Source organism: Coffea eugenioides, chromosome 5 (genome assembly GCF_003713205.1).
Source record: "Coffea eugenioides isolate CCC68of chromosome 5, Ceug_1.0, whole genome shotgun sequence".
Classification (NCBI taxonomy): Eukaryota; Viridiplantae; Streptophyta; class Magnoliopsida; order Gentianales; family Rubiaceae; genus Coffea; species Coffea eugenioides.
The window spans coordinates 38,145,185-38,160,877 of NC_040039.1; positions in this window are offsets into that span (position 1 = coordinate 38,145,185).

Consider the following 15,693-nt stretch of genomic DNA (forward strand, 5'->3'; position numbering starts at 1 on the left):
GCTACGTGCACGTCGTGCCACGGCCACATGTCCAAGTGAATCTATCAAAATCCTCAATCTTCGACTAAAAGCTAAAGGCTATCAACCCAAAGCTTAAAATGGAAGATTGAGTGCCCCCTCGGATCATGCTACGCACACGTCGTGTCGCGATCACACGTCCAAGTGGGTCGCCTAATCCTAACAGAGAAGAGTGGCGTGACAAGCCACTAAAAGAAAAATAAATGAGGGATAAAAAATAAAACGTATGCACGTATGCCAGTGCTCGATTTGGAGGGGAGGGATCGAGAACCAACGTGAGGCTCTAGGGTAATATGCCCCCACCCAAATGCAATGCAAAGCGCGGGATAACATAAATAAACCATCCATCAATCCAATCAATCATACGCAAACAGGTGAGGGAGTGAGTTGATATGCGTGAAATGCAAAAATCCTAAAAATGCAACCCTAAACATCCAAATGCGATACATAAAAGGGTTAAAAAGAGAAAAGACAACTAAACCAAGTACTTGGACTCTCTAACGTCCCCAGTGGAGTCGCTAAGTTGTCGCGCCCCATTTTTCGCAATGGAAAAATAAAAATAAAAGAGGTGTTTATAAAAGATGTCATTTTATTTACAAACAAGTGAAAAAGGGACCTAAAATGGGACTTAAAAAAATGCGACAATTTGGGTCCAAAAATTTAGTCTAAAAGGGTTTTTTAGAAAAAGAGGAGTCGCCACTTGGTATGGAGTTTGGGTGTACCAAGTCACCCCAAAAATACTTTTTGATAAGAATAAAATAAAACCCTTTTGACAACTCCAGGTCTTCGAAAAAAAACAAGAGAAAATGAGTTCGGGAGTCACGGTTGAAGAAAGGGAAGGCAAAGGTTCGATGAAATCAAACCTAAGGCACCCTTTCAACCTAGTCTAAGCTAGTTGCGAGATTTAGTCAAAATTTTCCTAATCTAACCCTTAATTTTATCACATTTGGATGTTTCCTACATGGATGCAAATCTAAATTTATAAAAATATCGAAAGGAACAAAATGTTCATTCAAGAGTTTAATTGAACCAATCGTATTAATTGCGAAGGCCAAAATAATTCCTTGAAGGTGTCACGAGTATGCAAATGGTGAAATTAAAAGTAAAGAAAAGAAATTAAATTATATACATAGATATAAGTGATCAAAGAAAAAGGGAATGCAATATAAAGGGTACGGGAGGCAAAAACTCGTGACATAATTTCTTATACAGGGATTAATGGGATATTTAAACTAAAAAGTTATAATCACCCATTTCCCATGTTTGAAAAATAATTGTCCTAACATGAATAAGCAAATGAACTAACTTAAATGAGATGCAATTCTAAATGACATGATTAGTACCTATAGCGGGTAGGGGATAATACAATAAGGAATATCATGCAAATGAGAAAAGATCCTAAAAATGAAAATATGCATGAAAATGTAATGAATATCACACAAAGATGAATCTAACGCAATACGGCCTAAAGGGTCTAGCGTTGGACTAGCCCATTTCTAAAAATCCTTACTAGCGTTGGACTAGCAAGTAAGCGGAGGGAGAAGCCACGACTAGCGTTGGACTAGTGTGGTGACGCCATGCATTCTTAATACATAATAAGACAAGTAGGCATAAATAAAACAAATAAACACATAAGAGCACGTAGCACGTAACACATAAGCATAATATCTAGATGCAAAAATCCTAAAGAAAGCGGGTAAGGCACGTAACACATAAGTCACATAAGCACACAACCTATCTATTACATCGGGGAGCGCCTAACTACAATCTAAAAAGGGGAAATAAAATAAAACAAATCTAATTATCCTATCTATTACATTTTTTTTGAGGTATTTAAATGCCTCTCGAATCATTATAAAAATTAACTAAACAAATATAATATAAGAAAATTTAAATAAACATTTAAATCCAATAAACAAAGCATATAAAAATATATAAACACATAGGAACACATAGGAGCACATAAGAGCACGTAATTGACATTGAAATAATAAAATAGGAGTACCTCCCGTTTGAAGTGGTGACTAAAGGGAGTCAAATTGTCCTATTTATACTCACAATGAACAAAGGAATCATGGCACCAATTTAATTGAAAAAAATAATAATAATAAAAGTACTAAATTCACACTAATATGTCAAACGTAAAGAAAGTTAAGAAAATCTAAAAATTACAAGTTAAGTATATTCCATAATTAGCTATTAAAGAAAGAAACAATCATAATAAAGAGAGTCAAAATTCATTAGGGACTGAATTGCATAAATTGAAAAACTTTTGGGGACATAAATTATATTTTTCCAAAGTTTAGGGGCCAAAATCAGATAAAAGATAAAGTTTAGGGACCAAAGTGCACTTAACTTAAGGACCTAGATGAAAGGAATTTAAAATGTTCTGGGCCACAGTGAAAATACTTGAAAGTACAAGGACTGATATGCGAAAATGTTTTCTTATTCCTTAACAAATCAGGCCACTGGGCCATCATTTTGATTTCTTTGGGCCAAATATTCCTAAGCCCACCGAAAATCCAAGAGAAAGAGCAGGCCAGCCTATCTTTTTATCCCTTAAGCCCAGCCAAAAAAAAACATGGGCTCCAACCTCCTAGCCCAACCGAAACCCAAAAGAAAAAATAAAACAAAACCCATCCCCAAAACCTAACAAAATAATCACAAACCCACCTAAAAACTAACCTTAGCCCAAACCCCTTTTTTCTTTCTTTCTTTCCTTCTTTTTTTTCTTCCTTTCTCCACTTCCAGCCGTTTCTTTTTCTCTTCTTCTTCGGCCAGCTGAAGGAGCTTCAGCTGGCGGCCATGGCGGCTGCCGGTGGCGCCGCCGCCGCCGACCGCCACCGCCGGCGACCTTTCCGGTCACCAAAATTTCTCAAAATGCACCTCCCCACTCCATTTTTCGCGTAGATTCCATTTCCGGAGTTAGTTTTTACAAAAAATAAGCCGAAAGTGGTCAAAATGCCAAGAAATCAGTTCAGTTTTTATTTTTTTAAAACCCTCACATCTTCACCAAAAGTCATAAAAATTATGCCAAAACCCTCCTGATAACTTCTACAATACAACTATAATCTTAGTTTGACAAGTAAACAACAACAAAAGGATGCATTAAATCAAAACAGCCCCAAAAATGAAGAAAATTATTCTAATGCTTTTAAGGCTCAAGAACTCCCAAAATTTTGGGTAACCAAGCATTTTCAGATCTTTGCTAGCTAATGGTCTTCCATTTAAGCAAAACATACACGCCAAATTCGCTTCTTTGGTTCATTTTTTCATTTAGACATTTTTTCAAACATTTGGCATGCATTCACAGCACCGTTTCTTTTTTTCCTAATTTTGTTCAGTGACCCATCCCAAAATTTCATCCATACAACACCAACAAAAACCAGCAAAAATAAGCAATAAAAAGGGTAACCACACATACATTCAATCTAGTTAATTAAAAAAAGAAAAGCTGGAAAAAAAGGGAGATAAATACCTCAATGAAGAGTTTGGTCCCTTTGCCCAGATTTTTTATGAAATTGCCAAGCTCCAATTCAACCGATTGCTGCCTTGTTGTGTGCAAATGTGTTGGAAAAAATTTGGGAGAGAGGAGAGCCGAGAGGGAGAGAGGAGTTTTTCTCTTTTTTTTCCTTTCTTCTTTTCGGTCCAGCCCCAAGAAAGAGCCAAGAGCCTCCTTTTTTTTTTGTGTGTTTTTCCCCTCCTGTTTCAAGAGAGAGCCGAGAGAGTCAGGAGTCCCTTTTTTTTTTTTGTTCCTCTCGTCTGATCAAGTGAGCCGAGAGGGATTTTTTTTTTTGGGAGGAAATTGGAGTGTTGGTCTTGTTTTTGCTTCTCCGTCTCTTCCCCTGGGTCGAACCGAGAGAGACTTGTAGCCAAAAAAATGGAGTTTGTGTGCTGAATCTTCCAAAATGATGATTTTCTGTGTCAGAGCCGGAAGAGTGTATATTCTTGAGCCCCCAAAATGCCATTCCTTTTTTTTTTGTCAGTCCCCCCCCCGAGAATAAGGAGTGTGTTTTTGTATCTTGTGTGTAGCGAGGAAAAAAGGGAATATGGCAGAGAGATTTTTTTTTCAAATGGGTTTGTTTTTTTTTTGTTTTTGTTATTTTTCTTTTCTTCTTTTGTTTTTTCTAAACAACCTGTAAAAATAAGAAAAATGCACATTAAAATGCTACAAAATAAATAATTAATTAAATAGAAAAATCTTGAGAAAATATTAAAAATTGACAAAAATTTGGTGTCTACAAAAAGTAAATTAATAAATTTATTAATAAATGAAAAGGAACAAAGTTCAGAAGATGACTATTATAATGATATAAGTACTTCAGAAAGTGAAGAAGATTGTAACTGCTCAAATAATCCAAAATACATTAATGTAATAACAAAAAAGGAAGATAAAGAGTTTTTATTAGATATGATAGAAAAAATTGAAGATCCTTCAGCTAAAAGAGAATATTTAGAAAGATTAAAAAGTTTAATTATACAAGAAGAAAAGATGCCAAAGATAATTGAACCATTTAGTATTTCAAAACTATTAGATAAATACCCTAATATAAATAATATTAAAAAAGAAACTACTAAAGATCTTCAAACAGAAATTAATAGTTTAAAGATTCAAGTAAAACAATTACAAAAGGAAATTATAGAATTAAAAACTAAAGATTTAGAGATAGAAACTAAAATGACATTAATAGAAAATCAATATTCTACTTCTATTGTATGATCTAATATTGATAATTCATCTTGAAGTGTTAAGGCATTATCCCACTAATTTTTTAATTGTCCAGTAAATCCTGATACTAGTAATGTTGCAATATTTCTTTCTTGAATATTTTTTAAGAACAAATCCAAATCAGCAATCTGTAAAAGGAGTTAATACTCCCACAACTCCACAGAAGAAAGAAAAAAGAAAAATCAAGCAGCTCGGCAGCAGAGATAATTGCAAATGATTTCTTAATGAAAAAGATGATGCAAAATCCGGAAATACTCAAAGAATATCTGAATTATCTGCAAAATCAAGGTAAAGAAGACAAGAAAGACGAGTCAGCCGGGTCATCATCGGAATCTACTTTTGATCCTTTTGGTGCTCCATGTGCTCAAGACCCGACAGACTTTTAATAAAGTTGTCGGTCAAGTTCACAAATGCTGATTCAAGATAAGATAAGAATCTCGGCACATAGCTTGAAGTTAGCACAGATTAAAAAAAAAAAGACAGAGAAAAATAATTGAATACTACCAGTAAGAGAATCACTCCACTTTGAATTATAATGAAAGGAATGGCAAATGAATATATTTTGGAAGCACACGTGATGTTGGAGGTTATATCAAAAAGCTACAAATTTTTGTTAGGATGATTTTCATGATTACATGACCATATAAATGTATTTTCACAAAAATTGATTCCGTCCCTACCCTTGACTTGATCTTTAATTCGTGAAACAGAGTTAAGGCTTCTGGGATCCCTTCTGATGAGAAAGTGAAGTTTGCATATGCAATCAACATAAGAAAGCTAGTCAAGCCACCACTACCAGCAGGATACTGGGGAATTCTGACCAAGGCTGAAGACCATGTCGATCAACCGATATATAAAACAGCAGAATTGATCAACAAGAGCAAATACAATGTATCTGATGAATATGTTCGATCATTTATCGATTTTCAGGAGCTAAATTATCATGAAGGGACCACAGTAGGAGCAAAGGCGAGTGGAATTACTGATTGGAGACACTTAGGCCATCCACAGTGGACTTTGGTTGGGGAGGTCCTGTTACAGTTTTTCCTCTGTCAAGAAACCTGCTTGGAAGCGTTGAGCCCCGTTTCTTTTTGCCCTATTCTTCAGCAAATGAAGGGGAAAAGGATGGTTGTAAACTTTCTGTGTGTTTGCAAGAACATGCTGTTTCAGGTTTCAAAGAAGACATGAATAAGTTGAAGAATTTAGAGCCTGGATTCCTTTGAATGAAGGGTTTCTTGTTATCTTTGTCTATGTTCCCGTCAAATTGAAGAGGTTTCAACTTGGTGAAATTGGCAAACCTTATAAGGGTCTTTGGACAAATGACCTTTTGCCTCAACATTTTCATTTGGTCCCGCAAATAAATGGGGAGTTGAAGGCGAACAATTTTTAGTGTATGTCTAGTTATAAATTCAAAGTCAACAGGCTAAATACTCTCTCTGCAATTAGACATTAGATCAACATAATGCAAATTTTACAAGTAAAAGTTACTCGCATGTATGGCTACGGGACTGAAATCCTGATATCATACCAATTAAGAAACGTGTTGATGACACAGGATTTGGGTCAGTAAAGTATTGAGAGAAGCAATCAAACAACCAGAAAGACAGTCAAAATTGCAAGTTCAAGTTCCCAATAGGTAAAAGCCACAGAAATTAGTAATCAGATTTCAAGAATCATAAAACCCCCAAAACTCAGCAGCCAAATTAATTCATTAGCATCAATCAAATCAAATGTAACCCTAATCAGGTAAGAACAAACTAAAACAAAAGCAACCCACAAAAATTCATTCAAATCCAACTTCAAGAATCTACACCAGTAACTCTAGACAATTTTTCAAAGGAAAAGGGAGGGAAAAAAACTAATAATAGACTATCATACCTCTGGAAATACTTAAGGAGTCTTCACCCTTGTTAGAGATGTTGTTGCGGGAACGGGGATGAGATGTCGCTGGAGATGGTTTGCCGAAGAAGGGATTGGTTTGCCTATGAGATGTCGCTGGAGATCGTCTTTTATCGCTGCCGCAGAAGGGATCGTCTTTTATCGATGGTTTTCCGTTGAAGGCTGTGAAAGAAGTCTGATTTTACTAAAGGAATCGGTGTAACTTATTTTTCATCAGAAATCATTTTCCCAAATTAAATTGCGTCCAAACAGTGGAATGTTTGGAAAAAATGTTTTCCGTCCAATTAAACGGACCTTACTCCTGTATATTCGAGCCGGAATTGATTAAAAGCTATTATCACTTTACTTTACCGTACCATTAAATCAATTTAACGAGTTAAAGACCTTTAATCATGTATATTTTCCCGCAACTGGAGCTAGGATTGATTAAAGGCTATTATCATTTTATTTCTCTTTAATGTTTGGTACCACTATCAATTTCTCTCTTAACATTATTATCTTTTAGTCGTTTTACTCCAAAATTAACGATCAAACTTAACGAAATTTGTTAATTGAAGTGAAAGACATATTTAGCTCTTAAAATTACTATCTCTTTACTCTCATAAACTATAGCCTCGTTATCAATTTACCCCCTGGAGTTATGTATTAGGCAATTTACCTCGCCATTAAACCAACTTAGCGAGTTAAAGAACTTTAGAAAAACAATAAAAAAATTTAGAGTGACTCTTCTCCTTTTATTATCAAGAAAAAAGTCAAAGTGTTAATCTCTTTTTTCTTGACAATCTTATTAATATTAAAAAAATAGAAAGATGGGGAGAGGGAGGGTGAGGGGGGAGAGAGAGATAGAGAGCGAGAGAGAGAGAGAGAGAGAGAAGAACTCAATTCTTTTTTAAAAAAATAAAAATAAGAAAGAATTAAATACTTTTATTATTTTAAAATTATTTCACTTTTCTATTTACCATCAAATTCCAATCATAATCCCAACAATCTTAAAATAATACGATAATGTTAGACTCTATTTTGTTTTCTTTCCTTCCAAAATCTAATTTTCTATCTCCTTCTTTCCTATCTCCTTTTCTTTTTCTAGTATTAATAAGTGTGAAAATAATTTTTGAGAAAAAGATCTCTTAAAGTGAAAAATAAGGAAGAATAATCATTCCAACTTTTTATTTTTAATTACATATAAAAAAGAAAAATATATTTAAAATTTTTTACCATACTAGTTAAATTATCGATGAGATAAAATATTTAGAAAATAATGTTAGGAATTAAAGCGATTGTATCACTATAATTTCAAGAGAAAAAGTGATAATAACAATGTGATAATGCTATAGAATAAAGGGGTATTTCTGTCCAAAAATTCTTAACATGTTGAGATGAATTATTTATGGGGATGAAGTGGCTAAAAGATAACGTTAAGAAGTAAATTGACAGTAGTTATATAGTTTAAGGGGGTAAAGTGATAATAACCCATGATTAAATAGTCTAATGGCTATTTACTTAAGCCCAACCGTTAAATCCATCCCACCCAAGCTCACCCAACCCAACATCACTGTCATTTGTCATATGTTTTCACTTTTATTTCATCCATAGAATTAGGGTAAATTTCACAAACCTCCCCTAAAGCTTTACACAATTACAGGTAGCTCTCCTCAAATTTAAAAAATTATATTTATCTCCCTTACTTTTACTTTTTAGGTAACAAAACCTCAAATGAGATAAGCAAAAAAAATGGTGTGAATATCCTAAACCATCCTCCTGGATTATTTTTTAAGTTCAAAATTACCTCTACCATCTCCATTCCTTTATCACTACCGGTCACTCCACACTACCATCTCTCTAGCTCCTCTTCCACTAGAAAAAAAAAAAAAAAGACTGCAATATATGTTGAACATTAAGCCCATGTTCCATCCACTAAGCCTCCTATAAGTTCTCTCTCTCCCTCCAATAGTCAATCTATCAAGACATCAGGCTACCTATTTGATTCAATGTTGCCAAATTGTAAGGAAACATACTAGCGTTGTTTCTTTCTGGAACTCCTACATGTTTTTATACTTTTTAACGAAATATAACAATCTAACTTAAGACTCCTAATGGTTTCTTTTTTCTCAACTTTTTCGGCAGAAGTGGTGTTCGTTCATTGAAATGATCTACATGTGTACTGCAAACTGTTAATGTAACAGTTGTTTGGTCTCAATGCTACTTGTTGTAGGTAATTTAGCTAGAGGAAAAAATGAATGAAACTTTCAAGGTCCAGGCTACTCATTTGCTACTTGGAGAGTGGATTGTGGAGTAGTCACAAAGAAAACAACAAAAATAATAGTTTTGTACCTAGATTTCTAAAAGTAACTTTTTTTTTTTGTAAAAAAGGCAAACTATTTTTTTTTACCTTCCAAGTGAAAATCTATCCATAATAGTCAAATTATGAATCTTTTAAATTATTGTTGTGGAAGCATTGATTTTACTTACATGTATCTTCTCAAATACCATCATATTCAATTTTTAAATCTAGTATTTGACGTTTCTCTCAAAATTGTAAAAGAATATGTTGTCCCAATTTACTTTTGAATGGTTGATATAATTCTTAATCGTTTTTTCTTAACAGCATCGAAGTTACACAAATCTAAAATGTGATATATGTATTAGTATATATTTATAATCAGATGAGGGTTAGGTTGAATGATAAGAGGGACGGAACTATAAGTTGGAGATTTTGGATTTAAAGACAAGTATATCCAGAATCAAAAGTTGTAAGAGACTTGAATTATTCAAGAATTTCATGGGAAAAAAATTTAAAAATTCCTTATTTTGGAAAAACATAAGTCCTCACCCCATGAGTTTCCTCATTTATTTGGGAAAAATACTTCTTGTGCTATTTTTAGTTAATTCCCCAATATTTAACTAAAAATTTTGCTACCCTTAGATGATTAGATGGTTAAGATCAAAACTCATAAATGATTTATATGGTAATTTGTAATTAGTTGATTTACAAATGCAATTTTTTCTTCTTTTTTTTTTTTTCCTTTATATCTCAAAATCATCAAATAGAAGTGAAGGAGAGAACCCTTATAAAGTACACAAGATTTAGAAAGAAATCCATAATTCGGCATCTAATCTCCCAACTAAACAGTAACTTATTGACAGTATATTTGGGAATATTTCAGTAGCGCATAGAGGTATAAATATTCCCCTCTAACTAGACATTTATTCCCTTGCATCTCTAACAATTGGATCAACCCCAAATTGAGGAGGATAGACAAGATTCTTGAACAACTTACATTCATACATAGCCATACACAAAGAATATCTCTTCATAAGTTACTTCTCACATAACTAACAAATAAAGTCATGAGAGCAATTTTGAATCATTTATTGCAGAATGAGACTGAAAAAGCTCTGTTGAACTATCTAATTAATCACCAAGCTTTCACTTGATATGGATCAAAGGAACTACAAAGAAAGGTAGATAGTTTCTTGGAATTACAATTCTATGTTTTATTGGCATTTTAATACTCAATTCTAAAATACAATGTAGTGAACCTAGTTATTTAGAATTACTGTCTAAAATGCCAACAAAGGACAAGACCCTAAACCTTATGTATCATGTTAGAGGTTAAATTTTGAACTAACACTAAGACTACATTGAGCTAATACTTTAACATTCATCACACTTTTCCAATCTAAAACTTCTATTGCTATCAAAATTTAGACTTTTAGGAACTAGAAGGTTAATTAGTCCTCCCACCTAGGATCTTCTTCGTTTTTTTTTCCTTTTTGTTGATTTATAAAATTTTAGAACAAGAATTTATATCTTCATTATAAATATGTGGCTAGTTAATCATAAAAATGACGATGAACATATTTGGCCAATAGAATTCTTGTAAAAGTTTGTATGAAAACCAAATTTGGTAATTCTGAATAGCTTATATTAGGTCCAAAGCAATCTAAGGGGGGTGAATTAGGTTGAAAACATTAAAGCAAGTAAAGGCCAAATTTTTACTCAATTATTCAACAAAAATAACTTAAGTAAATAAGCACTCAAGCACACATAATAACAAGAGATATAAGCAAATTAAACTACACAAACAATTAACAAAAGAGAGCAATAAAGTAAAAGGATTGCAAAGCAATCAAACTCCAAAACTTCTTTTAAACTTGAAGTTGAATTAGCTAAGTAGTTTCTTCAGTTAATGATGACAATAACCAACTTGTACAAGTGAAAGCTCATTCCATTACCCTAAAAATCATTAGTTAATCCAAAGAGTTTTACAACTCTCATAACTAACCACCAACTAACTACAAATTGAAAGTTCATCCAATTAATTGAGAACTACTTTATAAGTGAGGGTCACCTTCATAAGGGTTTTACTTCTCCTCTTTGAAAAAACTTATAAACTCAAATTTTTCCATACCTATACAATAATCAAAGTATATTTCTATATAAATATCACACTTGAAAGCTTGTATTTTGTGTAGGCAAAATTCCCTCTTCTTCTCATATTTGAGGGTATTTGTAGGTGGTGAAATTTTGCCCTAAAAGCCTTTCCAACAATCAAAAAATTAGTTGTTGATAAACTAGTCGTTGGAACTATCGGACGCCTAATATGAATTCTTTGTGTCCAACACTCGATCAGATGTTCGATCCAAATCTTCTGCATCTAACAAATGCGTTCAGACGCATCTCATCTGTCAGTTGTTCAAAAAATTGAGAGTAAAGATCGATGCATTCTAACTTCCTTTCGGATGCATTTGTTAGATGCAGAAGATTTGGATCGAACATCTGATCGAGTGTTGGACACAAAGAATTCATATTAGGCGTCCAATAGTTCCAACGACTAGTTTATCAACAACTAATTTTTTGATTGTTGGAAAGGCTTTTAGGGCAAAATTTCACCACCTACAAATACCCTCAAATATGAGAAGAAGAGGGAATTTTGCCTACACAAAATACAAGCTTTTAAGTGTGATATTTATATAGAAACATACTTTGATTATTGTATAGGTATGGAAAATTTTGAGTTTATAAGTTTTTTCAAAGAGGAGAAGTAAAACCCTTATGAAGGTGACCCTCACTTATAAAGTAGTTCTCAATTAATTGGATGAATTTTCAATTTGTAGTTAGTTGGTGGTTAGTTATGAGAGTTGTAAAACTCTTTGGATTAACTAATGATTTTTAGGGTAATGGAATGAGTTTTCACTTGTACAAGTTGGTTATTGTCATCATTAACTGAAGAAACTACTTAGCTAATTCAACTTCAAGTTTGAAAGAAACCATTAGTAGTCTTAAGTTAGATTGTTATATTTCGTTAAAAAGTATAAAAACATGAAGGAGTTCCAGAAAGAAACAACGCTAGTAAGTTTCCTTACAATTTGGCAACATTGAATCAAATAGGTAGCCTGATGTCTTGATAGATTGACTATTGGAGGGAGAGAGAGAACTTATAGGAGGCTTAGTGGATGGAACATGGGCTTAATGTTCAACATATATTGCAGTCTTTTTTTTTTTTTTTCTAGTGGAAGAGGAGCTAGAGAGATGGTAGTGTGGAGTGACCGGTAGTGATAAAGGAATGGAGATGGTAGAGGTAATTTTGAACTTAAAAAATAATCCAGGAGGATGGTTTAGGATATTCACACCATTTTTTTTGCTTATCTTATTTGAGGTTTTGTTACCTAAAAAGTAAAAGTAAGGGAGATAAATATAATTTTTTAAATTTGAGGAGAGCTACCTGTAATTGTGTAAAGCTTTAGGGGAGGTTTGGGAAATTTACCCTAATTCTATGGATGAAATAAAAGTGAAAACATATGACAAATGACAGTGATGTTGGGTTGGGTGAGCTTGGGTGGGATGGATTTAACGGTTGGGCTTAAGTAAATAGCCATTAGACTATTTAATCATGGGTTATTATCACTTTACCCCCTTAAACTATATAACTACTGTCAATTTATTTCTTAACGTTATCTTTTAGCCACTTCATCCCCATAAATAATTCATCTCAACATGTTAAGAATTTTTGGACAGAAATACCCCTTTATTCTATAGCATTATCACATTGTTATTATCACTTTTTCTCTTGAAATTATAGTGATACAATCGCTTTAATTCCTAACATTATTTTCTAAATATTTTATCTCATCGATAATTTAACTAGTTTGGTAAAAAAATTTTAAATATATTTTTCTTTTTTATATGTAATTAAAAATAAAAAGTTGGAATGATTATTCTTCCTTATTTTTCACTTTAAGAGATCTTTTTCTCAAAAATTATTTTCACACTTATTAATACTAGAAAAAGAAAAGGAGATAGGAAAGAAGGAGACAGAAAATTAGATTTTGGAAGGAAAGAAAACAAAATAGAGTCTAACATTATCGTATTATTTTAAGATTGTTGGGATTATGATTGGAATTTGATGGTAAATAGAAAAGTGAAATAATTTTAAAATAATAAAAGTATTTAATTCTTTCTTATTTTTATTTTTTTAAAAAAGAATTGAGTTCTTCTCTCTCTCTCTCTCTCTCTCGCTCTCTATCTCTCTCTCCCCCCTCACCCTCCCTCTCCCCATCTTTCTATTTTTTTAATATTAATAAGATTGTCAAGAAAAAAGAGATTAACACTTTGACTTTTTTCTTGATAATAAAAGGAGAAGAGTCACTCTAAATTTTTTTATCGTTTTTCTAAAGTTCTTTAACTCGCTAAGTTGGTTTAATGGCGAGGTAAATTGCCTAATACATAACTCCAGGGAGTAAATTGATAACGAGGCTATAGTTTATGAGAGTAAAGAGATAGTAATTTTAAGAGCTAAATATGTCTTTCACTTCAATTAACAAATTTCGTTAAGTTTGATCGTTAATTTTGGAGTAAAACGACTAAAAGATAATAATGTTAAGAGAGAAATTGATAGTGGTACCAAACATTAAAGAGAAATAAAATGATAATAGCCTTTAATCAATCCTAGCTCCAGTTGCGGGAAAATATACATGATTAAAGGTCTTTAACTCGTTAAATTGATTTAATGGTACGGTAAAGTAAAGTGATAATAGCTTTTAATCAATTCCGGCTTGAATATACAGGAGTAAGGTCCGTTTAATTGGACGGAAAACATTTTTTCCAAACATTCCACTGTTTGGACGCAATTTAATTTGGGAAAATGATTTCTGATGAAAAATAAGTTACACCGATTCCTTTAGTAAAATCAGACTTCTTTCACAGCCTTCAACGGAAAACCATCGATAAAAGACGATCCCTTCTGCGGCAGCGATAAAAGACGATCTCCAGCGACATCTCATAGGCAAACCAATCCCTTCTTCGGCAAACCAATCCAGCGACATCTCATCCCCGTTCCTGCAACAGCATCTCCAACAAGGGTGAACACTCCTTAAGTATTTCCAGAGGTATGATAGTCTCTTATTAGTTTTTTTCCCTCCCTTTTCCTTTGAAAAATTGTCTAGAGTTACTGGTGTAGATTCTTGAAGTTGGATTTGAATGAATTTTTGTGGGTTGCTTTTGTTTTAGTTTGTTCTTACCTGATTAGGGTTACATTTGATTTGATTGATGCTAATGAATTAATTTGGCTGCTGAGTTTTGGGGGTTTTATGATTCTTGAAATCTGATTACTAATTTCTGTGGCTTTTACCTATTGGGAACTTGAACTTGCAATTTTGACTGTCTTTCTGGTTGTTTGATTGCTTCTCTCAATACTTTACTGACCCAAATCCTGTGTCATCAACACGTTTCTTAATTGGTATGATATCAGGATTTCAGTCCCGCAGCCATACATGCGAGTAGCTTTTACTTGTAAAATTTGCATTATGTTGATCTAATGTCTAATTGCAGAGAGAGTATTTAGCCTGTTGACTTTGATTTTATAACTAGACATACACTAAAAATTGTTGGCCTTCAACTCCCCATTTATTTGCGGGACCAAATGAAAATGTTGAGGCAAAAGGTCATTTGTCCAAAGACCCTTATAAGGTTTGCCAATTTCACCAAGTTGAAACCTCTTCAATTTGACGGGAACATAGACAAAGATAACAAGAAACCCTTCATTCAAAGGAATCCAGGCTCTAAATTCTTCAACTTATTCATGTCTTCTTTGAAACCTGAAACAGCATGTTCTTGCAAACACACAGAAAGTTTACAACCATCCTTTTCCCCTTCATTTGCTGAAGAATAGGGCAAAAAGAAACGGGGCTCAACGCTTCCAAGCAGGTTTCTTGACAGAGGAAAAACTGTAACAGGACCTCCCCAACCAAAGTCCACTGTGGATGGCCTAAGTGTCTCCAATCAGTAATTCCACTCACCTTTGCTCCTACTGTGGTCCCTTCATGATAATTTAGCTCCTGAAAATCGATAAATGATCGAACATATTCATCAGATACATTGTATTTGCTCTTGTTGATCAATTCTGCTGTTTTATATATCGGTTGATCGACATGGTCTTCAGCCTTGGTCAGAATTCCCCAGTATCCTGCTGGTAGTGGTGGCTTGACTAGCTTTCTTATGTTGATTGCATATGCAAACTTCACTTTCTCATCAGAAGGGATCCCAGAAGCCTTAACTCTGTTTCACGAATTAAAGATCAAGTCAAGGGTAGGGACGGAATCAATTTTTGTGAAAATACATTTATATGGTCATGTAATCATGAAAATCATCCTAACAAAAATTTGTAGCTTTTTGATATAACCTCCAACATCACGTGTGCTTCCAAAATCATCCTAACATTTGGATGGAAATCTCAATCTTCTAGACAATATGATAGCCTTAACAAGATTAGATAACTGAAAACAGCCTGATATGAGTTTTACAGGTATCCCAGCACTACTAAAGGAAGTTCAAAAGCTTCAAATAACATCGTCATATGTTATTCTAAGTACAATGCCATCCAGACCTGATGGCCAATATATTGTCCAATTTTGAAGACAACTATACACGTGTTCATGAGGTCTTAACGTTTTAGGCTGGAGGAAGCATTGAAAGGACAACACATTAGCTATGACATCATGGATTACAGCTACTTAAACAGAAGGGAGCCAAGGTAAATTACAGAATA